General features: G+C 46.8%; 1 pseudogene; it reads right to left on the minus strand.

Annotated features, from left to right (window-relative positions):
- Positions 1-234: 234 nt before the first annotated feature.
- Positions 235-2,194, minus strand: LOC144093510 (uncharacterized; annotated as a pseudogene).
- Between the last annotated feature and the right edge of the window lie 6,484 nt (positions 2,195-8,678).

Below are 8,678 nucleotides of genomic sequence, written 5' to 3' on the forward strand. Positions count from 1 at the left end.
GGTGGTGCGTCGAGGTGTACGGGGTCAGTCCGAGGACTGTCTAGACCGCCAATCGCAGGAGGACATTCAGCTGATTCAACTCGCTTCGACTGTGTCGTTGATAAGGTGCGTGGAACTTCACACGGCTGATTGGCAATGCCTGCAAGATTTGCATGGTGTCACTTTGCATGACTCTTGGATGGATGGATGGAAAAACTTTATTTTTGCCAGAATGCATGTGCGGACGATTCCGTGCTAGATGGCCATCAAGCCATGGCTGACTGCGACCTGGGTGGCCCACTCCACGGCCCTCGTCTAGACGACTGTGTCTGAGCTGGCCAACATTGCCTCCCACTGCTCGAGAGAAGGATAACGCAGAATATCCGCCGCTGGCGGCGCTATGCTACAGCTCCATAATATGTGGTCATAGGTTGCCAGTTCCTGGCACCATTTGCATTCCGGCTGAACGTCCGGGTAGATTTTGTTTAACATGTACGGGTTATAGAAAGATCTAGTGTGCAATCTTCGCCAGACACTTTCTTGCGCCTTCACCAATTGCTTGTCCGGGGCCGGGTAATTTCTCCGCTTAAGTTTGTAATGGTTAGTAATGTCGTGAAAGGACACCAGCCCATCTCTCGTGGACTTCTCCGGAATGTCCGGCTCACCTGCTCGGCTGACGAAACCTCGAGCATTCATGTGAGCCGCCTCGTTCCCAGGGTTCCCAGAGTGTGCCGGTACCCAGACAATTTTCGCCTCCGCAGTCTCTCGCCCCGTGGCTCGATGTAGCAATCGTTCCACTGTGACATATTCTGCCCCTCGCCAAATTTTGGATGCCTGTTTTACAGTCGCTGAAAATCAGGTCAGCGTTAGTATTAGCTATAGCTAGCGCTATCGCCGCCTCCTCTGCAGTTTTTGAGGAGCGGCTTTTGACTGATCCAGAGGTGACCAAGCGTCCCCGCCCGTCCACCACCGCAACTGTAAATGCGTCCTTGTCCTTATATTCCGCGACGTCTATGTAGACTGCCCCGTTGTACTTCCCGTACTTAGCATGTAATGCTCTGGCTCTTGCCTTCCTGCGGTCCTCTTGATGTATTGGAGGCATATTTTTGGGCAAAGGTTTTATGTACAAGCCCTTGTGCATTTCTCGCTTCACCTGAATTTTCATGTTTCCGGCTGGAGCATCAACTCCACTGCCGATCCTCTCGAATATGTCCCTTCCTACTCTCGCTTTTAGAAGGTCTACTGAGTTGCATCACCAAGTGCGCCTCCCGCAGTTGTTCCAGGGTGTTGTGCACCTTTAATCCCAGCAGCCTTTCGGTAGACTATTGTTAGGCAACCCAAGCCTTATATGCCTGCCTTATCATAGCCTCCACCTGGCCTTTCTGCGTCGCGTCCATCTTCATATAAGGCGTCGCATACACTATTCTACTGAGCACAAACGCCTGTACCAGCTTACACAAGTCCTTTTTCTTGACCCCTCTCTTACGATTGGCGATTCTCCTGATTAGCCTCACGGTAGCATTGACTGTATTTTTAGGCCTTTCTAAACCCTCCCTATTCTTCCTGTTAGTCTGCTGATACAGACCGAGGATCCTGATCGTTTGCACCTCAGCGACTGGTGCACCTCCCACTTTTACCTCTAGCAGTGGTGGCGGCACATAGTGCCTCGCATGTATCCCTCTTGGTTTATCCCTGAGCACAAAAAGCTCGGACTTGGGCTGAGAGCACAAGAGTCCTGCCTCCCCTGCTAGCTGCTCCAAAATATCCACTGCCTGTTGTAGGGTTTCGTCCAATTGTGCGTCGCTTCCCCTTGTTACCTATAGGGTAATGTCATCCGCATAAATGCATGTTTAAGTCCCAATATCCTTGCCAGCATTGGCGGCATCTTGATCAAGGTGAGATTAAACAAGAACGGCGATAAAACCGACTTTTGTGGTGCCCCCTGCCCCTCAACGGAAAGGGATACCATTTAACTTCTCCGACTACAATCTCCGTAGTCCTACCCTACAGAAATGATCTGATGTATCGGAAGGGTCTATCCCCCGGTCCTGTGTCCGATAGGTTCCTTAATATTGCCTTGTCCTCTGTCCGATAGGTTCCTGAGTATTGCCTCATGGGTAACATTGTCAAAGGCCTTAGTGAGGTCGAGCCCCAAGATAGCCTTGTTGCCCGTGCTGTACCCAGGATCAACCACATCCTTTTTGAGTTGTATCATGACGTCCTGCGTTGATAAATTAGCCTTGAAGCCAACCATCGTTTCAGGTATCCACTTGTTCTCCACATAACCCTGACGCCTGTTGCAGACCACATGCTCCATCAATTTGGCCAAGCAGGACGTCAGCGGGATGGGATGGAGGTCCTCAATACAGACCTTCTTCCCTGGTTTAGGAATAAATGTAATCCTAACATGCTTCCACTCTGCCGGGATCTCCCCGGCCGCCCAATACGACTCTTGGAGATGCAGCGGATCAAGTGTGCCACTTGCGCAGATTACTTCTAGAGCTGCTGTACAGTTTAGGAGGTATAGGCCCAGCACCCGCAATCTGTCTACTCTAGGGGTGGGAGTGCCTTCGAGGTGGAGGTCGATATCGGGGTCGACTACTTGGGTCCTTGAACACGTGCGGATAACGAGCAGTTCCGAATTCTCAGGTGCGCTCATAAGCCCGCTCTCAGTCGCATAGTTTTGCGTCACCTAGATGGCTTCTTGAAGGCTATTTTGGGTGTGGCCGTCAGAGCCTGTCGTCATCCATATCGTTTTACTAGCCTTAGTAGCACGGCCCTCTATGCATGATCTCACTGTGTCATTCTGACTGCCAAGGGACATTTTCTCCTATGTCTCTCTCAAAGTTTGCAACTGCGTACGAGCCTCACCTCATTGGCCTCCAGCAGCCTCACTGGGCGCCTGGTTCCGACTCTGCATTAAAGTAAGCATTGCTTGCAGAGTCCGCAACTGCGTACGAGCCTCACCTCATTGGCCTCCAGCAGCCTCACTGGGCGCCTGGTTCCGACTCTGCATTACAGTAAGCATTGCTTGCAGAGTCCGCACCAGCTCCTCTGTGGCGTAAGCCTGGCGCGCTATATGGCCTTTAATCTGTATTGCAAAGACAACATAACTATTCATAAACAATGAATACTTTAAGAGAGGCAACGGTGAAGGAATTGCTGATTACTTACCCTTGCCCTATAGGCCCTGATGTGCGCCAGGTCCCCGCCTATTTGTTGAAGCTGGTGCTCCTGACTAGTCACCAGGCGCCCCTGCTGGTGTCGTTGGCTATGATTCAAGGCATGCCTTCTCTGTGCACAAGCTTGGCGCAGAGGCCTATGAGGAAGGCTATGAAGCCGCCTGTGCACAGGTGGCAGTGCTTGGAGGGTGGTGACTGGTGATGTTGAGGTGCTGGCATGGGCCTCTGCATGTGTGTTGTTGCAGTGTGTTCTGAGCACCTTTATAAAATACGAAGTAATTACTCGTTACCATTCACCTAAGTGCAGCCTTATGGTTTAAAAGGAAAGCTACACAGTTCATTACGAAATCGTGCTCTGGGTATTTAACCTGGGACTACCCCTTGGCCAGTGCAGTTGGTGTGCCAAGCAAACCAGGATGGCTAACAGATGGTAGGCAGAGAGCGAATCGGTCAGCAGCTCGAAGTGGGAATGGTGCATGTTCAATTAGTTTAGGAGACACTTTGGACTGAATTCCTATGTACAGAAATGTGAACATTTCACATGCAACGAATTTATGGCATGTATACTGTTTTCAATCTTTTGCTTTACTTCATTCAGCACCATCTTTAGGACACATACTTAACTGTTTAGCTCCGGTACTGCTCGCTGAAGTGTGCCTACCAAGCACATCGCAACTTGGCCACTAATTCATAATGGTAATGCTGTGGTGACAAAAGCACAATTATCCTGAAGGAGGCATATTCCTTCAGATTAAATCCGCAGCTACGAGGAACCACTGGTGCAGTAGTTATTGTTGATTATTTGCTGGAACAGCGCTCTAATTCGATGCGTCACCTTGCTTTCAAGTACCTACATGTAACTACATGAAGCATGCAAAGCTGCTATGTAGTGGTGTATGTCACAAACCTGGATTCACGTAATCATGCTCGTCGGGTGGAGCTGTTGTTGCTGGTGCTGGCCTGGCTGCCTGGAAGTGTGGGAGATGGATTACATTACCTCATGCATCATGTTTCAGTTGCAGCACGTTGCCTATTGAGGCTTTCAGCAGTTTGTTGCCATGTCAATTTGTGCAGGAATCCTTTGACATTAAAGGCACAAATTTTTTTGTAAACCTGTGTGCAGCGCTGTTTATACGGCATGCTAATGAACCCTGTAAGTTGGAAGCAATCTTTGTGGTGTTTGTTTGCGTGTGCGCACACCCACTTGGTGTACTGTTTGCAGTGCTAAGGTACACATTTTTTTCATAAAATTCACAGAGAGGGATGCACTGAAATTGTTTGTTACATTACAGAAAGTGCACTGCACACATTGCCACCATGGCTCTGTGCTTTTGTGTGTTCTGAAAATGTGCACTCTCTTGCTCTCAGTAATTGGAATAAAAAGGATTAGTGTATGTTTTCAACCTCTTCAACTCATTCCTGTCAAGCATCGTATGCTGCACCATGTTGTCAGAAGACTTATGACAGCGACACAAAACCTGCGTACCTTTTGAATACTTCATGTGCAAGCTTGTATTCCTGAGCATGTAATGCACTTCTGAAACTGCCTTGCAATTTCACACTTCTTACCCGATAGCAAGTCCTTTTTCCTATGCAAAGCTTAAAATTTTTTGGCAGCAAGGTTTCTCACCTGCGGAGTCTGCCCGCGGGCGTGCTCCGAAAACAGCAAGGGCCCTGCAGCCACCGGAGCAGTCCTGGCCAACGATGGTAAGAATCCATGCGTCGACCTTGCTTATGACTACTTCGGGGTTCGGCATCCCTCCGCCCGTTCTCCTGCATTAATAATACGAGAGCTGACTATTACACACGTGCGCTTCAGTGGACGGACGGGCAAAAGAGAAGATGTAACTGTGTTGTGCATTTCATGTATTATTAATGCAAGTCAAGCCTCTGTGACGCCTGCTGCGCTCTGTAAGCACTTCAGCTTACCTTTGGTCGGCAGCAGCCAGCACTCCAGCTTTGTGGGCAGCTCGCACCCGCTCCTGCCATAGCCGCCTCCGCCCTTCAGGTGAGCGAGTGGCGGGCCCTATGGCATTCAGCTGTGCTGCCAGCTGCATCCACACCGCCCACCTTTCCTTCGCCGATATGCTGTCATTGGCCGCGTGGGCCAACGTGCGGTTGTTTTGGATAAAATTATGCGCTTCGAGCTGGATAAAGCCGCAGCGCGGTGCGTAGGCACCGCGCTGCTCACTATCGCCGTCGCTGCTGCACGCTGCAGAGTCCATTTTAGATCTGCCACGACTGCGTGCTTCGTAGAGCTCTTCCCCGTATTTCTTAGGGAACGTCCGTGAATGGACAAACGTACAAATTTTTCATGTAATTTCATTTCTTTATTACATTTTTTTCATGCGACAAAATTAAGTTATAAAGCGGTAAATTTTCAGTAAATCATTTCCTTTTGCCTTCACTGTATGGCCGCACGAATACTCTCCCCCTTAACGCCACAAGTGCCAACGAAGTGACAGTCAGGGACTGCCAAACAATTCTCAGTCATAGCGTTTTTCACGCTCTGCCGCCAAGTTTCGTCGCTTCTTGTGGGTATAGCAGCGGCAGCGTTGCGAAGAACATCGCTTCATGCAGTTACCGCTAAACTACCTTCACTATTCTTGCGACTATTCGCGCCGCGTTGAGAACCAACGCTGGAGCCATATATTCCTTTGCTGGCCACCGCATGTGTATGCACTGATACGCTGAGACCGCAACGCATTGCACTGTTTCGCTCAGTGGCTATAATACGGGACGCGCACGCACCTATGCACTTCAAATGCTCGGCTTCAGGCACGCTTTAGGGCATCGGTGTTTTTTGAACTTGGCGCCAAGTAGTAGATGACAGTATGTATCGTTTTCTTATTTTTTTCTTTCTTTTCTAATTTCGTCATCCCATTCTGCGTTCACATACCTTGGCACCGCCCCGATGTAAGCGTCACGGGTACGCCCCGCTCTGGGCGGATCGGCGACTATCGAGAATAGGGCCCCTGGTTAGCTCCCCGCAGCTGCGAGACAACTTTTTCGGTAGGCCAATGAGCTGTTAGCAAGTGGGTGACGTGGCCCTGTCAGGCACGCGACTCATCTTGACTCGTCCGGTTGCTACAGGCAACGCGTTGTAGCTCGTACCCTTCGTGATTTGTGAAAGGGAGGCGGGGGTAGAAAAGGCCAGCGGTGGCAGCGTGCACGGGTGGGTTGTCGCGTGTTCGTATCATCCGGGCCGGCTGGCAAATTTTTTCCTGTGATCCCAAATCGTAACGCATTTTGTACAATTTAGACTGTCCAAGACACTTTCGAAATTTATATCATCCCGAGATTCGGATCAACCATAATTGTGTCATCGAGATTCTAGTGTAGGAGCAAGAATTTGCTATTGAACTTTTCTGTATGTGCAGCGCCTCAACGAGGCTGCTGCAAACAGAAGGCGGCTAATAGGCACTATGTCAGACCTTGCAAACACAGTGCGGGACGCGAGAAGGGAATCGGCGTGCCTGCACGAGCAGCTCATGCTGGCCATCTTCATTGTGGTGCTGCTGCTAAACCAGCTATAGCCGCCATCAACTTCAGTTTTTTTATTGTTTTTAAATCTTGTTTGATGGCACACTTTTTTACAGCCTTTTGCAAGACGCAGAAGGTGTGGTTTTTTTCTTACGGTGCCTTTTTACCTTCTGCAAGACGCAGAAGGTCTGTGATAATTTCTAGTCAATGTGTCACGCAGAAGGCGTGCGATATTCTCTAGTCAGGTTGTTTTTGCATATTTGTAATGGTGCCTTTTTAAATTTTGCAAGACGTATATGTATGATATCTAGCAAGTCTGTATCTGCTTTTTTCTGATGTTGCTGTTTTACGTCTGCAAGATTAGTTCTGCAAGATGCAGAAGTGTTAATGGCCTAACCATTGAGACTCTGCAACGGGACTTTTCATATAGTATTGCCCGCATTGTAACAAGCTGCATATTTTGTACAGCTCGGCATGACTGTCCTCCATGTTCTGCTGTTAAGCGGAAACCTCTACACGCATACCACCTAACTAATGAAACTCTGATGTTTACACGTCTCAAAATATTTATGAGGACTTTTTACTAATGCTGCATTCATTGCGAGGACTGCGACTTGTATTAAGTGCCATACACCTAGTCATGCACCATTTTCATCGAAACTGCTGCACCGTTCATCATATGCAGTGATAATGGCCATTTGTAATGTAAAAATAATACCTTTATTTTCCATCATAGTGATGGAGCAGGTAGGGAGAAAAAACTGGACACTTGGTTTGACGAGGCTCCCACCCTCCCAGATATAATAAAAAAGTGAGAAAGGCATCAGCAGAACAGTGTAGCATGTGGAGAAAATAAAAGTGCACTCGACACAATATAATCATGGATTGTCAGCTCAAGATTCACAAACAAAAGTGACGACATTTGCACGAAACATGCGAAAGAATGTGGTTCCTCAAAAAAATTGAGGTCACCATTTATTCAGGAAAAAAAGATAAACAAACAAAAAAGGGCGGATTTTTGTTCCCACTAGCAGCAAAACAGTGAGACAAAGTGAAAGTTCAAAGTTTTGAACACATGTCGAAATTTTGCATTCTGAATATAAGGAAATGAATGCAACAGTACACACGCCACTTTTTAGATTACAAAATACAGGTTTTACATGAAGAAAAAAGTATGAACAATCACAATCACAGCAAATAAAACAATCAAAAACATTTCCTACTAGAACATACCAAGAACATATCAAGAAACAGGTTCATCCATGGATAAAACTTATCTGATATCAGCTTTCATTGCTTGCTGGAGTTTAAGGCCATGTTTATTTAGTAAAATCAACAAGTTTGGAAGGTGATACCATATTATTTGTTTGTCATAATTTGTGCAACATAACACTTTATTCCATATATGTGGGTTGCTGGCGGGATAATGTGCAACTTTTCTCTAAGGAAGACAGTTCGTTCAAAAAATCTACATTCTTTTTTAATTCCTTTTTATAGGCTAAACCTAAGTGGTAAGCGTACATATTATATATGGCCAATATGTTATTTTTCTGAAAGAACGGAAGAGACGAATGGTTATAAGGAGCGTTGGAAATATTTATCAGCATTTTTTTCTGCAGTCCACATATTTTATGCATGTTACTTAGGGTTGTCTGTTGTTCCCCAAGCAAAGTGACAATATTTTATGTGTGAGTAGAATAATGCGTGGTGTAACAGAGTTTTAACTTTGGTAGGGAAGATACGTTTGTTTATATTAGTCAAGCTAACTAGTCATGACAACTTCTGTTTAATATGATCCACTTGGGCATCCCATGACATCTGTTCTATGAAGAGGACACCAAGTATTTTAAATGAGATTACAATTTCTATGAATTTTTATGGCATATATCTTCATCGATGAATACATTTCTATTTTTCTTGGCGAAAGGGAATAGCTTTCGGTTTATTAGCATTTACTTTCAACTTGTTTCATTTAGACCATTCTTGAATACTTATGAGTGCTCTGTTTGCCTGGTTAATTAGTTGATTGGGCGA

The sequence above is a fragment of the Amblyomma americanum genome, chromosome 1 (genome assembly GCF_052857255.1).
Source record: "Amblyomma americanum isolate KBUSLIRL-KWMA chromosome 1, ASM5285725v1, whole genome shotgun sequence".
Taxonomy (NCBI): domain Eukaryota; kingdom Metazoa; phylum Arthropoda; class Arachnida; order Ixodida; family Ixodidae; genus Amblyomma; species Amblyomma americanum.